At 34.7% G+C, this 15,817-nt stretch overlaps 1 protein-coding gene across 6 annotated transcripts in view; it reads left to right on the plus strand.

Annotated features, from left to right (window-relative positions):
- The first annotated feature begins 10,203 nt into the window (after window positions 1-10,203).
- Window positions 10,204-15,817, plus strand: part of LOC123680079 (protein madd-4) — a 583,820-nt gene continuing 578,206 nt past the window's right edge. For all 6 annotated transcript variants that reach the window (XM_045617757.1, XM_045617782.1, XM_045617798.1 and 3 more), the window contains exon 1: window positions 10,204-10,419. The gene's annotated coding sequence lies outside the window, so the exon portion shown is untranslated. The remainder of the gene's footprint in view (window positions 10,420-15,817) is intronic.

Below are 15,817 nucleotides of genomic sequence, written 5' to 3' on the forward strand. Positions count from 1 at the left end.
ATGGGTGTTTATAAACTATTATAGTACACGGCCATTGGCAAGAATACAAAGAGCCAAATCGGTCCAGCGTGAGAAGGGTCTTTTCACATGAAAATTCTTCAGTTATAACGTTTTCCATACACAACACCAATAGGAGACTTCAATAGGTTTTATGTGCCTTTCTAACGGTATTCACTAGATAGTGATAGATCGACTGGATTTCAATCGAAAAATTGTATAATGCTATTCATACACCTGTTTGAAGTAATCAAATCTCATTTGAATTAATTTGAAGATTAATTGATAAGAGTAGTTTTTCCTCCACGATTTCCTGCCAACGAAACCTGTTTAAAGTTACCTCCCGAAAATTAGTCGAAATAAAGTAAAAATGTCAATCATAATTTTTGATTATCACCTTACCAAATCAATATTTGTTTGCATGGTTAAACTATAGACTAAGTATGTTATGCATATGTACTCTTATGGTTTTAATATGATATTGTGACTATCCAGCCACTCGTTGGGTGCCATTTGTTATGATTTTAATTAATTTGAAATCTATCTTCATGAATAATAATTTAATATTTGTTTGAAATTTGAAAATTTTGGCTGGGTTCTAGTCACAAAATGAAATTCTGATATTCAACATTTAGAATTATATATATATTTCTAAAAAAGAACAATAAACTTAACTATACTTCTCTTAAACATCTTCTCAATGTCCTATTCACTTTCTGTCGAATCTTCTTTTATAAATTTCAGAAGTATTTTGATTTGCATTTGGTTTAGCCTTTCTAAGCAAGATTTTCCAGAAATTGAATGTGTTAATTTTTTTCATTCAGTATCCAAATTAACTACTAGTTTTGGTTTGTATCAGTTCTAGTGTTTGTTTTATCCACTCATCCATTTGTTTTATTATTTAACCATCAGTTTTTCTATCTTAGATTCTCGTTTCAACTTTGAATACCTTTTTCTAAATATTCACTTGACGTTCTCCCTCTCTAATCTTTTTTGCTTTCGTGAATAGTTAATTTTCTTTCGGCCTTCGATGATCCTATCATTATTTGTGTACTGTCTATAGATTATCTATGTACCTGCTATCACTTAATTTTTGAAATTTCCTCATCAATAAAATCTTCTCCTTTTGTGTCAAACTCAATTGAATTTTTCACTTTCAAAAGTTAATTCTGAATTTCACTACAAACATAACAACTTTTGACAAAATATAATTCTAATTTTGAACGAACCATTTATCAAAAATATGAATGAATGAATTATCTAAGAATCTTGTTTTGATTTTGGAGCAGTCTTCAAAGAGACGTACATAAGTGATAAAAAAAGCGGTCTTCAAATGTAATGAAAAAAATGAAAATAAAATTTCCTTTCAAATGATCTAACATGTTACTGTACCCGAATGGTACAGTTTCTGAATTATATATGTAGGATCCAGTTATTATTCCCTGTAAATAATTGCGATGGTCAACCGGATGCTTGGAGACCTATTAGTTTCTTCTAGTGTCGAGGGCATGACAGTTTCAATGAATTTACAGGAAACGAATTGTTATTGTATCTATAATGTAAAAAGGATGTGTTATTCTTCGAGGTGTCGAAGATATGTCATGGAGTTGTAAATCTTGAAGAGATTTACTGGGGGGTTGTGAACGTTCGAAGACAATACGGTCGTACCAGATGTGTCACATCTGTGTATCAGGTTCTAGTCCTTCGAGAATATTCGATTTCCAGGAAACCGCGAAAATCTTTGTGGGCGGTACGGCAAAGCTCTTATTGGACTAGGGGATGGTACTTTCCCTAAGGGTGTGGTCAAGCCGAAAAAAAGGAGGTCGATATTCGAGACAGGGTAAGTTCCAATCAGAGAGTTCAAATTAAGCCGGAGACGGGAACAGTTCAAGGCAAGTCTAAGACGAGTCAAGTTCGGTCGGTCAACTGAAGACGTACGACGTAAAGACGGTTCGCAGACTAGATTAAGACGAGTCGCGAACAAATCAAAGACGAGACGACCGAAAACTTGAAGTACGACAAAGACGAGATAATCGAAGACGTTTCGAGTAATTAAAACTAGAGTTGAAGACGAAATTCAGTACCGTAGTGAGAAACTTGTAATTAGGACGTTATCAGGATCTTCTCAATACTTAGTTTGTACTGTATAATTGTGGCTTTGTAAATAGATGTTAATAATTCAAAAGAGTTTAATTATTACAAATCCAACAAAATCACGGAGAAAAAGACGAAAGGCCAGGTAATCGAATCATACCCCTAGACTAGACGATCGATTAACCAAGCCTACATATATGTCATAAGTATCATATTATCATTTCATTTTCATCTCAATGGAAATATAATGATACATTTGTTTTAGATATTCATGAAAAGTCCTAGAGCTTGTGAATTATGATAATTTGACTATAGGCATCGGCATCCGAAATATTGACGAGCATCTGTTGAAGCTTAATACTAACGAAATAAAGGAGTGGTAAGACATTGGCGATGCCATCTGGGCTTCTGGCACAGATCTTTTTGAGTGATGTGTTACTTCTTATATTTTCTACAAAACAGTATTTTGCATTATTGTATCAGTGCTTGTGCGAAAAGAAGGACATAAAACACGAAAAACTAAACTGTCAAAAGTCACAGGATGATATTGCCCGATAAGGATTGAATGAAAAAAGTTTCCACCGTTTTTTTCCATCTTGAATCAAATAATTCATCTTCCGACATGAAGTAACAAAAATTGTTATCGCGCATCGAAGTGAAACTTTGGTCAACAAAAAGCCCTCAAGCTACGAAATGTATACACGTCGAGTAACTGACCTCCGACAGTCTGTCTGGTCAATAAATCAATTGTCCCAACTTTGAACCGCTTACAACATGGAAAGCTCGCGAACTTCCAATCTTCGCATGAGGTTGTCGTTTACTTTCTGAGAAATCAGATGAATCGAAACCAATACAGGCTGGATAGGGAATAGTGTCAAATATGATTCCCATTCAGTTCATAATGTTGGTCTTCGGATAATGATTCATTGCAATTGACCATTTTTTATATGTGATATTTGTCGAGCAAAGACTCCGATTCTTATTATTTCAAGAGTTATTTGAAAAGCCTGGTTATATCAAAAGAAAATTGGCTTTCCGTGACTTTGGTCGAATTTTTTATATATTGTAGAACTCGTGATGCTATTTGAGAATTGAAACACTAGCCTGAAGTTATTTGAATAAGCTCACCTCAACTCCTACAATTAAATCACAAATTACAGAGTTTTGGAACAGCTCTGATACTAAGATGATACTTCATTAGTGTAAGCATTCTATTTTGAAGATCTAAGATCACTTCCAGAACTAATGTTCACTATAGTTTTCACAAAATAGTCTCCTTATAAAATGACACTAAACAAGATGTGAAAATCCCACTAATGACTGCTTCTACCAAGCATTACTCCAATACTGCATTCTTCAGGCCATTCAAGTTCACATCCACTACAAACTAGAGAACTAGACAAATTATTATGTGTTTGAATTCTTCTATTATTTGGCTATTCAATTATTTCAAACTAGAGCATTTATGATTGACATAATTTCAGGAGAGCCATAATTGTTTTAATGGGAAACAAATAAAGTGAGTTGAAAGAAGCAGAATATTTGAGAATATTCAAATGTGGATATTTATATTGAATAATGAATATATTTAGTTTATTGTCAATTCAAGAAGAATCAAGTAGTAGAGTTGACTATAATATAAAGAACTCAATTGAGAAGTACATGTAAAACAAAATATCCAATACCAGAATTATAATCATTAGAGTTTTTGTTGCATAAAAAAGTGTTAATTACAATATATACAGAGATCAATTGGATATAACTGCAGTTCAGGTGAAGTAGAGTCCAACTTATCCGTTGAATACAGTCATGAAATTCTTTCGATTCATACCCACATTTTCATACTGATAGCTCTAGAAATTTTGAACTATTTATGTAAATCAATATTTTTATGTGGTATAAATGTACCAACGTGAATTCTCTCCATTTAATAAAGGAATTGCTTTCAGTCTGAATGAAGTATGGACTGAACTTTTCACACTAATTTGTTTCTTGGGTAGTATTACTCAATTATTTTAAACTGTTTGATATCATGTATTGAAACTCAATATTTTTTGGGTTTCTTTAAATTTGATGAAGTTTATTTAGTGAACAAGTTCATGTACAACATTACCTTAAAACTTAACCAACCTGAATCAAATTTCTCTTGAGGTTGGAAAAACTTAAGTGGGCAGCTACCAGGGGTGGCATAACTCATTATAAAACTTTAAAATCGCTATATCTTTCATCTAGGCCGAATCGAAAAAAAATGTATAGGAAAAAAGTGTTCCTTTTGACTCAAGAATCTATTGTTGAAATATATGTACTCAAAGTCAAAGACTCACCCTATATATCCAAAAAAGTTTCTTCACAATGGTCCTTTGAAATTTGGAAGAAGTTATTTTTAGCACTCTAAATAATCTAAACGGTTGACTTCAGAGTAGTGATGCAATAAAGACATTGGATCATAATCACGAGATCTACAATTTTAAGCAAATTCATCTGGAGCCAATTTCCTTTTGAATCTATGTCCGTCAATTCTGTTTCAATAAATTGTGAAATCTTGGAGAGAGGTTTATATTAGCAGGCTATTCAAACCACTCTTGAAATAATGAGAGTCTGGTCGAAAATTTCCACATAAAAAAAATGTAAAAAATTTAATCAGGCAATGTTTAAACGATAATATCTTGGTACTATGTAGACTGAGGATATATCAACCATATCAGAAGTTTGTTCCTTTTTGATGGACACCCTGTATGAATTCGATTTCAGGAAATATGCTTGCTAAACTCTGCATTGGTTTATTCGCATTCTGAGAATTTATGTAGACAGAGGCTAGACGGAACATTCATTCAGTTTCGTCTCATTTGTCTGCCATCCAAATTGTGTGTATCAAATATATGTATATTCTGCAGACAAATAAACAACAGACAATATTCAGACTTTTCTCCGTCGAAGTTTTCTTGCCAAAATGGTCTACGTCGACCTCCACCCCTAAGAGGCGTAACGGGAATGTTTTTTTTATAACAGTCTTCAGAAGCGGAGGATATGGGATATTATACGACTATTGGCTAGACGAAAGCAATCATGGTGTTTTTATTACATAATTGTTATGTAGTCTGAAGAGAATTATCGATATTATGATTGCTGCAGTTTCGAAATGGACACTTGAAAGAGAAGAATTAACAGATAAATGGCACAAAGCTGAACTACTTCTGAACTTGGAGGGTAGTTATGCTGTGGAGACACTTTAGGAAATCATCATAAAATACGAATCAGAGGCATTCAATAAGAATCTGTAGAGTAATCGGAGGGAATAACGTTCAAATAAGGAAAACATCCTGTATTTCTAAGCATATTGGTTTTCTATGAAAAACTAAACAAATAATACAGTCCTTGAATATTGACTAAGTAATGAACATTTAAACAAAACCGTATGTATCTCTGAGCTATTAAAGCTAGGAAAATTTTATGAGTGTCATTTCCCCTGATTTTGGGTGAAATCGTTCAGGCTATGGGTTAATGAGGCTTACACCTGAACAAATATAATAAGAGGAAATCACAAGATGAAATTTTAACATGAATCACAGATATATCCATCTGCTGAATAACTTCCAGAACATATAGCGTAGCGCATTGGGTACATCGATAACATAATTAGTTATTTTTCCCAAAGTCGTTATAAATTTCATCATCCATATCCATTTCGTTATCACCATAATCGTTGCAAAGGTTTAGAAGCTCTTCATCTTCACTCACTGAATCTTTTCCTGGGAAAATTATTTTTTTGTAATTTTTTTATAAGTATTTTTTTTCGGTTGTTTTTTAACTTTCTCCATTATATCTAGTTTTATTCAGCTCAACATCACATAAAGACGTATACAAGTTACCATTATATTTATTACATCGATTATGGAATGAAGATTATGTTATGTTATCCAATCCAATCCTGCTGTTTTGCTCCTTTGATCGAAATTGTTTTTGATATTGTTGAGCCAAGCTTATTGACAAGTATACGCAAATCTGCGACAATGACCCCCGGTTTCTGAAAGACTGATGAAATCTTTGTTCAAGTAATACAACATTCAACTTAACAGCGATGTCCAATCCATTTGGTTTTCAGGAGTGTTGTACAGTGTGAAATTAACTGATCTATGTTATCTGGAGCTTTTAAATCGAAAAGAAACAAAATGAAGCTCGATCTACAATTTACGTGTAATATTTGACGACTGTGTTAACTGGCAGAATGTTCAAATAAAAGGAGTTAATCTGACTCTCAGTAACGCAAATGACTCTTGACCATTGAATTGACAGCTGTTGAGTTGAAATTTACGTTGAAAGGCCTTTTAGAATCCGGCCGAGAATCCATAATATAGCGAGCTTCATTTGTTCAGCAAGTTCCTTTTTGTTGCTTTGGGGTAAAAATGAGCTTACGGCCTAGTCTTGGGTTGTTCATGTTTTCATTTTTCAGTTCATCTCTCAGTTAGTGGAAGGGTTGTTTCGCAGCTTATTTTTTGGACATCCCTTCAACTGCGTCTTAAGCAGATTGAAGGCTTTCTTCTTTCCAAGCTGCTTTAGCTATTAAGCTTTGGCGTTTTCTGTAAGAAAAATAAAAATCGCTAATGGCGCTCCGTTAAGCAGTATATCTAACCCCAAATAGCCGTTTTGAATTCAATCTGAAATTCTAAAACACCAGTTAGTATACTCTCGGATACTAAGAAACCCTCTTCAGTCTTGTGTGTTGAGAATTGACTAATCATACGTCGTTGCCTGTTTGATTTCATCGCCCAAAACATCCAAGGTGACGTTGCATTTTATTATGTATGTACTATTTTTATGAAGTTACAGAGGTGAGCGCCATTCCCCTTGTTTCCCCTAATATTTAAGTATTTCTGTCTGTCCGTCCAGTCAGTTATTTGTAAACAAGAAAACTCTTGAACGGAAAGAATGATTTTCAATCATGAATGGTGTGGCCGATTTCGATGAGCAAACTTCCACTAGGTGTTCCATTAATATATCCGTTGGAAATGATGTCTTTTTATGAGTTTTCACAAAATTGGGGTTTTTCCTCTTTTGTTATTTGTTTTTTTGGTTGTTTTCGTGGGCTTCTATTGAAGAAAGTTTTTTAAAATACATGAAAGCTTTACCATATCATAAATTTTTCTGCGAGAAACGAATTTACCAAAATTAATTTATTTTTTTCGTTTCCGAAATGAGAAAATCGAAATAGTACAATGTAGGAATAATATATCACGACATAGCGGACAATTTTTCAACTCCGGAAAAAGTACCTCCTCGAGAGGGACTCGAAACCACAACCTCCGAATCACTAGTCCAGTGCTTTCACTAAGGGCCAATATTATGAAAGGATAACCGATGGTTGAGCCGTACATCAACTACTAAGTTCCGTATTTCTAGAAAGGAATTTGGTAGTTGACGCAACGGTTGAACCGCCGGTTATCCTTTATGATGATATCTCTGAGCTACCGAGGAAACTGAAAGTTCACCGTATATCAAGGAACCGTTTCTCTCAGAAGGTTAATCGTATTCCTTACAAAATACGGTATTTTTTGCAAGAGTTTGGAAAGTTATAAATATTAGGAGGAAACTCACATACTTTCAGTTATCATCAAGATTCTATTCACCGTTCCTGCAAGTCGCCATTGACATGAACAACCGAACGATTCAAGCCAAATATAAACAGAAAATAATGTTTATTAACGTCTGTAATAACTGAATAATAATTATGTATCACGGGTTCGAGCCCCGCTCGAGGAGGTATTTTTTCGGAATTGTAAAATTATCAATTTTACACGACAAAACATTGTCGTGATATATTATTATTTAATTATTACAGTCGTTAACAACCAATGTTCACTACAATGTAGATTTCTGTTCCAAGAAATAATGTGAAAAGCCCATACAAATTGGTGAGTTGAAAGAAGAAATATCTCTAATTTCCTTTTGAACTGAGCATTAACGTGGTGGTGTTCCTTTTTAAATAACAGACACAGTTTCCAGGAAACATCTGAAATTATTCTGTCGATACTCGGAAAGCTTTACTTGGGCTCATTCTTATTGTATTATATTTCCATGTAGCGGTCTCTAAACGCTTCCTTAATGACCTAGATACATACAGGCTGGTCCATATATAACATGCTAATGGGATTTTCCGTAAGTATGGAATTTTACGGAAAACGCTGAAACATCTAAATTTTTGTTTGGATGAGAACATCTTGTGCTCACAATTTTTTGGGTATTCGATCATCCCCTTATGTGGATTGCCACCTCGCTCATGATGAACATTCCTTGCTGTTTGTTATTGTTGATTATTTTACACCTGTTCATAAAGAGAATGTTCATAAATACATTGAATTACTGCTTAGAAGCACATGATTTTTTTCAATTTCAGAATCTCAACAGTAAATACCTATTCGTTCATTCCTCTTCACCGATCAGTGGCTATCACTTCCTACGAGTGTTTTACACTGAAGTAATTTGTCATTTGACACCTTAGTATCATTTCTACCCCCAATTGACGTTGAGTGTTCATTGGTTCGATGAAATATTCATTGGATAGGAGAACTAGTAGTATATTACCTGTTTTGGACAATTTTAATGAACAGTAATACATTATTGATACAAAGTACAATCGATCGAATAATGAACAAAACTTTGTGATAATTAATATTTCATTGGATTAATGAAGGTTTTTCTTGATGCAATGAAAAAAATCATCGATATGTTGAACGACGATTCCGCAATTCCTCAACGTATACCGCTATTCATTGATATTATGAATCCCTGTTCATAAAAATTCACGATTCTGAAATGAACGTTGAGTGTTCATTGTTTCGATAACTTATTCATTGGATAAAAGATCTTCATTCATAAGATATATAAAGTTGTACATTAACTGCTTCGGACAATTTTAAAGAACAGTTATACAGTATTGTTACAAAATTAATCGAAAAATGAACCGAACATTGTAATAATGAACATTCGATTGGATTGATGAAGGTTGCTTCTTGATGGTATAAAAAAAATCAACTATATGTTGAACGACTTTTCATAAATACAATGTAATATAATAAAATGAATTTTATTCCTTCACTTATACCCCTATTCATTGATACTATGAATCTATGTGCACCAATGTCACTATTTCAAAATTGAAGTTGAGTGTTCATTGATTCGATGAAATATTCATTGGATAGAAGAACTTTATTCATAAGATGTATAAAGTCGTACATTAACTGCTTCGGACAATTTTAGAGAACGGTTACACATTATTGTTACAAAATTGATCGAATAATGAACCGAAGATTATCATAATGAACATTCGATTGGATTTATGAAGGTTGCTCCTGGATGGTATGAAAAAAATCAATGATATGTTGAACGACTTTTCATCAATACAATGTAATATAATAAAATGAATTTCATTCCTTCACCTATACCTCTATTCATAGATAATATGAATCTATGTTCATCAATTTCACGATTCCGAAATTGTTGTTGAGTGTTCATTGATTCAATGAAATATTCTTTAGATAGAAGAACTTTGTTCATAAGATGTATAAAGTCGTACATTTACTGCTTCGGACAATTGCAATGAACAGTAATATATTATTGATAGAAAATAAAACTGATCGAATAATGAACGGAACATTGTAACAATGAACATTTGTTTGTTCTTATAGTAACTTCCATTAAGCCAATCTTCATTTTTCAAATCGATGAACAGAAGCATTAATACCTCAGCATCAACTTGATAAACGACTTTTCATGGTGTTAATGTTTGTATTCATCGGTTGAAAAATGATGCCTGAATTCATCGATACAATGAACTTTCATTGAGCTCATGAGCATCTTTGGTTCAGTGTAGGTATATCTATTAAAGAATCGCTGAAATCAGATGGCTGCTGAACATCTCAACATGGAAAAAAAGTTTTCGGAAAGTTGAAATTGTTCTGTCAATACCCAAAGAGGATTTCATTTGGCGTGTTTTCGCGAATATCCCCAATGTAAATAGTTGGGGGTGGCGGTCGATAGCCACCGCCACCGCTTCAGATATGCCGCAACTAGCGCTTATTCCTCTGTCTCATCGTCATTCGGTCTTCGGCATCTAAACCGGCAGCAAGGCCCTAACCGCCGACGTAGGAAGGCTGCGCGTACGCGGGCGTCACATCTCTCAGACGGCAGACGTCGCGAAGAGCGTCGGGAGCGTCGCGAACCGTATATTTCGCGTGTTTTTCCGGTGGTGTGTTTACAGTGACGCACAGGTGGTGTTTACACGCCCGATCGGGTTCAATCTGCTGGTACTGCAGAGGAATTAAAGACCTACAGGTGAGTGACAGTTTTCATGAATTTTCCGGTGGAAAATTTTCCGGTCGGGAAATTTTTATGCTTTGGCCGAATTGATTATGGATGAGGAGGATAGTGGATTGTACACCGAGGGAATGATATGCATGATTTTTTTCGAGGTACACGAGGAAAAACTTTTTATTGAGGTGTACGCATATAGGGGAAATGCGGACAAAACGACATATGCGGACAAAATCAACTTTTAAATTTTTTCAAAATTGGCGCCGTATAGCTCGGAGTTTCACAGTGATTCAGGTCCTGCTTATTATGTTGACAATCCTGCGAAGAAATTGACATCTTACTGTCTGTTTCACTGGTGCAATAGCCACAAATGTATTTTGGCCGGTTAAATATTTTTTGTTCAATTGGTTTCTAAATTGCTTCTGGAGAGTGTCATGACAATATTCGTTGTATATTGAATGTATTCTTGTTATTACTGCAATGACGTAATAATATGTATACGTTTTGAAATGAATATTGGTTTTGTTTTGAAATTGTGCCTCAATATAATAAAAAGTGTGTATCGGACAAAATGACATTATCCTGATGGACAAAACGATATAGTATGTCATTTTGTCCAATACATGTTAAGAAAATATATTTTTAGAAATTATTTAGAATTTAATAGATTGATTTTCACGTGAAACTAATGAGCTCATTTTCATTTTGTTATGTACATAATTTGCATGCACTATACGTGATAGAACGTGAAATTTCTGGTATGTACCTATCTTGTAAAAAATAGGTAAAATATCTATCGATTCCTGATAATTACAATCGACCAGGAACTTCTAAAGGATAATTATGTTTTCGTAATGAAATTCTTTCACCACTTCTACAAGAACAAGGCCTTATTTTGGCAAAATCAAAGTGAAATCTTCTGCGAAAAATCCACCCAAGAAAAAGAAACAATGAGTTTCTGAAATATTATTGAATGATAAAAAAACCCAGTGGTAAAGAAAACAAGAGCGTTGAAAAATAAAAAATTTCATGACCACGAAGAATCCAACACTAAACCGTTTGAAATTAAGAAAAAATGAGGATGACGATGACAGCCCCTGCATTAATTGCAGTGACGCTTTTTTCGTTCCAAATCTGGTGAACAGTGTCTACGTTGCATTCAATGTTTTCACTGGGCTCAAACATCGTTTGCTACTGTCTCGGAAGGAACCAAAACGTTTATTTGCGAACTTTGCTTTTAAATATTATGTATGTCATTATGTCCATTACTAGTGTCATTTTCTCCTTAGTATAAGGACAAAATGGATTTTGTTAGAAGTCAAAATAACTTCTCATATCTTTTATTTTTGTGGTTCAATTCGATTTTCAGTTTATAGTACTTGAGAACAATCAACCAAAGTTAGTATGTAGTACCAAAATGAAGTATTATTGCAATAACTAAAAATATATGATTGAAAAACTAAACAGTATGTCATTTTGTCTGCATTTCCCCTACTTATTTTCGAGCAACCCACCTGTGCACGTAAAAATGATTCAAATTACCAAAATTCAAAAAGATATAAATCAGTTGTAAATATGACATTTCAAATTTACGAACCCAACACCTTAAATTCAACCTAAAAAACTAAATTCGATTACCATGGTGAGTGATAAATAAGGGTAGGTAGAGCTTGTGCCAAATAGTTATTTATAATACAAGTGCAGAAGGCATTGATATTCTTCCACGAGTTCAAAATTCAAAAACGAATGAACGAGTGGTAGAATGAGCCTTCTGTAGGAATATTATACATTATTTTCTCTAATTCATTGCATTTTCATTGAAATTAATGAAATATTTCCATAAATATATTTAAGTGATTTTTGCATTGAAAAATGTTGGTTGGCAGAACTGATTTCTTTAAGGCAAATTGATGAATTGACAGATAAAGCCGTGGCGGAAAGTTCGGAGTACCAACATAGAATAATAAAATATAACCATGAAAACTGTGCTTTTCTGATATATTCTCGCACAATTTTGTTCTACAAGATGTGGAAGAATGAACGGAATAACCACAGAATTAGAGAAATCGTATTTCCTAAATTTATTTTAAATGAATATTACGAAAATGTGTGATGAAACTATTGAAAGATCAGATTCAAAAATAGTGGAAGACTTATTGTCACAAAAATTTCAGAAAATTTGCGAACAGTTTTTCTATGAATTTTGTGATTGGTGTCTGATGAAACAAATACATGAATTAAATTCATAGTGAGAATCTATCACTAGTATATTTCACTAAGAACCATTTCAAGGCTCCAACCAAAAATTATGTAAATAAAGTGTTTCGATAGTTTTTATGAAAGGAACGGTTCTGCGGAATGAGAAAACAGTACAAAAACGTTTTTAGTAAGTTATCGAAATTTACGCAGCCAGTAGGTCAAAATACTTCAGGAGGATTGTTAAACTGAATATCTCATATTATCCGATTTTTCTTCCCACATGGGTCGTTGGTTTCAGCGCTCATCAACATCTTTGCTGGCCGATACAGGTGTTGATTTTAGCGGCTATACTTTTCTTCCCACTTTACTCCGGCTTGGGAGGGAGCAAAATAGGTCATTTTATATGAGTCGTGCTAAAAATTTATTCTTGATTCCAAGGAAGTGTAACGTTACAATCGCCCATGTGACTCTAAGACTGATTTCTAGGGGTGGTTTGGATTAGTTGGCAACAAAACTCCTACTTTTCACAAATTTAACTAAATTAAAAATACAAATATCTATCCTTTGTACTCTAAACAAATAATATTGAAATAAAAACTTAAGTTAAATCTTCTTTTAATGAATTACTGTGCTATTAGGATGGAACCTCTTCTGAAGATTATTTTCAGCCTTATAAACACCATATCTTAGCAGGAAACTATAGTACTTCAATTCCCATTCAGCGAAGTTGATGTATTATCGATATAATTACGATATTTCAATCCCAATGGAGATTTTTATTGTTTAATCCCAAGGGAGGTTGTACTTCCTGATACTTTCAATACCAAGAGAGGTTTCTGTTGTTCCCATCCCACGGGAGGTGCTTTGAGGAAATGAACAATGTTAAAATATGTTGACCTGAATTTACAACTCCTTCTCGGATTTCTATCCAAAAAATTATAAAGGAATTATTATATTCATCATAAAATAAACCTGAGAAGGAGTGTTGCTGAAATAATTTGATACAAAAAGAATTCTACCAAACCTGAAGTACGTTTCTACAAGATTGATGACTCTAAAAATAAACTACTGTTTCAAAATTAATCAATTCGCTCTGGTGAGATTATTACTTGTCGAATGCAAATATTCATGTCAACACTTACCGAGAATCCCTATACAATTTTCACCGATAAATCAAATTCTAAAACTCAAATTAAACTAAGTAAAGGCTGAAAACTAAAACAATGTACGAATCTTTCCTGAAGTCTAGATCATCATTAAAATCTTTCAGAAAATTCTCTCTGTTTCTTTATTTAGATACGCGCATTCGTTGGCGCTTCAGCGGCGACCAATAGCATACGATGAATTGACAAATTACCGCGTCTTTGAAAATTCCAGTAGCATAACATGAATTGAGCGTGCAAAATCGTTGCATTGTATGACATCTACGATCTATTTATTTCGACTACCACTCCCCGCTACAGCCATCTATTGCAAAACGGCGGGAGCTAAGTTGTACACTTTTCGGTATACTTAGATACTATAAATACCAAAGAAATTCAAAATAAAACCATAATATATCGTTCAATCAATTATTTGTGGCACCCACGACGAATGCACCAAATTTCGGAAAACATCCTCTCAACTAATGAACGTTGCCGACAAAATCCACATTTCGATCGATCCGACCGAAGCGAGAACAATTGAAATTATACCATTACGCGCTCTTGTTGTGTGGTGTTCAGGTAATTGGCCCCGAAAAGCTCACGATGTCCCGGGGGGATCAAGAGTCTCTCCATAACGAGCCCGTATGATCGTTTGGCGAGCGACAATTTCAGAGGGGGTCGACTCATGGTTAAGCTCGGAGTCGAAAAGCGACTGAATTTGCGTGACATGGGCATGGGTTGAGGTATAACAGCGTTCTGCTCGGGTGCCAGAGGCAATTTTCCGCACAATTTGGGCGTTAATTGGAGTAATTTCGAAGCAAATAGTGACACGGTGAGTGACTGGCTGGTCGGATAATGAAATTCGTTACCTCCAGACTTTTCTGGTTGTCCCAGTCAAGGTTCATTAGAATCATGAGTTAAGAGAGGGTCGAAGCCCGTAGGTCCCACTTGGGAACATGAGCTTGGATGCCATTGTCTGGAGTTTCGCTAAAATTGCCTTTGTGTATTCGTGTGGCTTGTTTTAATACACTTCGCTAATAAATGAACTCACCAATAAAAATTAGGCAAAGGTTCAAGATATTTTTTCGTCAAAACTACTTGCCTGATTCCGACATTTTTCTTCTTGATTGACAGGTTATTTTCTCCTGAAGAAAAAAAAACGGTTGTATGACCAACATGATATCTTTCACCAATTCTTCAGTAACTTCATACTTCCTCAAACAATATTGCTGTTTGAGCACATTCTTCGCGTATAATATTCAGTGTTTCCCGTTGGATTTTTATTATTATTATTCACTGAATCGGGGTCGTTGCGGCCCTGTTAGCCTTTCGGGAACTCCGCCCAATTTAATTTTTTTGTTCTTAATCCTACCTATTCATACAAACCCAAGAAGACCGTCGATACGGTTAAAGAAACCGACGACATCCTCAGCAGCATTGGCTATTACTTCGTGAGTATCCAGAACTGACTTTCCCAAGTGAGTGGTTCCTAGGCGAGTCAGCCCTGGACATTTACACACAATGTGTTCGGCTGTTTCTATTTCTTTTCCGAAGAGCCTGCAGACTTACCCATGCAGTACATGAAGTATTCGCATCGACAGTGTCCTGTCAGTAGTCCCACCATTATCCGAAGCTCAGCTCGTGGTAGCTCTAGAAGCTTCTTGGTATAGGTCGATGAAAGCACCACAAATTTCTCTGCCTGAGCAAGATCCAGAGTGTTTCTCCTGGGATTTTTTATTGTCTTTCCCATTGTTGGACTGCTGCTTTATATTGGTCTTTTCCAAGCCGACAGAAGGGCTCAGTACAAACAGGTGTTAACCTTGATGCACTTTTTGCAAGTTAATCGGCTTTTTCGTTTCCGTCTGAACCACAATTCCCCGGCACCCATAGTATATCAGCGTGATCTGGCCGTCCGAAGTGATGTAAATACGCATCCCTTTGAGGTTTCTTTTGAGACACTCTTTGGCGCAAGTGAAAACAGCTAGTGTTTCGGTTTGCAAGATAGAAGGCTCACTTCCCAGAAATCTAGAGATCCTCGTTTCGATCCGACAGAAGCGAGAATAATTGAAATTATA

The sequence above is a fragment of the Harmonia axyridis genome, chromosome 1 (assembly GCF_914767665.1).
Source record: "Harmonia axyridis chromosome 1, icHarAxyr1.1, whole genome shotgun sequence".
Classification (NCBI taxonomy): domain Eukaryota; kingdom Metazoa; phylum Arthropoda; class Insecta; order Coleoptera; family Coccinellidae; genus Harmonia; species Harmonia axyridis.